Source organism: Myotis nattereri (assembly GCF_964212035.1).
Source record: "Myotis nattereri genome assembly, chromosome: 11".
Taxonomy (NCBI): Eukaryota; Metazoa; Chordata; class Mammalia; order Chiroptera; family Vespertilionidae; genus Myotis; species Myotis nattereri.
In genome coordinates, this window is record NC_138086.1 from 34,028,551 (window position 1) to 34,029,825 (window position 1,275).

Here is a 1,275-nt window from a genome sequence, read left to right on the forward strand (position 1 = left end):
TTTGACATCAGAATTGTGGTTCAGTAAGATTCTTCTGCCTCCTCATTCTTTCTCCTTATTCACCTTCTTTCTCATGTCAATATTCTAGTTGATGTTATCTTTACCATACCCTGCAGTCATATAATTTCAAAATTTTTTATTTAATTCCTTCAAATATAACATTGATTTAACACTTAACTAATTTTAAATGACAGGAATGTAGGAATGTTAGCAAAAAGAGTCAGTTTTTTTCTTGCTTTACTTAACGATTGAGTGCTTTAAATTCTATTTATCTGTCATGCTTTGTTCACTGTTCTGCCCCTTACTTAGACATAATTAAAATACTTATTTTGTATTTCTTACCTGAATATTCTGGTAACTGAAATCTCTAAGGAATAATTCAGTGTGAGTGTGTGAGTGTGTGTGAGTGTGTGTGAGTGTGTGTGAGTATGTGTGTGTGTGAGTGTGTGTGAGTGTGTGTGAGTGTGTGTGAGTGTGTGTGAGTGTGTGTGAGTGTGTGTGAGTGTGTGTGAGTGTGTGTGAGTGTGTGTGAGTGTGTGTGTGTATTATTATAAGTTACCCATACAAGCACCAGAAGTATATATGGCTAAATGTTTTTATAACATGGGAATAAGTTAGGTCTTATTTCCTTTCGCTTAGGTGTGTTTTTTTTATTCTGTGTGTGTGTGTGTGTGTGTGTGTGTGTAATTATTTGCCATAAAGAGTGGAACTTTACTTCTGATTCTCTAAGAAGATACTAATCTTTTATTCTCCATTCTTCCTGATACTCTTTCTGAGTGTCTTTTTCTATGTGCTAATAATTCAAATATTTTTTTTGCCTCAAGAAAAATATAACAAGAATTTTCAGGTAATAGCTTTTCCATCCTTCAACTTTTTTCTTAGAATTTCCTGTCTTCTCAAAGAAAGTAAAAAACCTGAATTTGATCTGGGTACTGGCCAATATTAATAACAGATTATATAAACATATGTATATCAAAATATAGAATAATATATTCATTATCACTGCAAAATATGCAAAGATCAAACAAGGCAAAGCATATACACACTCACACACATATTCCCTAAATACTTTTTATTAAAACTCTTCTATTTATTATAAAAATATTCTCTCATTGAAATCAACTGGGACAGTTCTATTCAAGAGTTCCCTATAAGTTATTTTCAGTCATTTAAACAGACATTCCATTTATTTTAAGTCACTAGAATCAAAGTATATAACAGAATAAACCGACAAAATTAAGAAAGAATACTATTCTCAAACACAAAACAAGACCT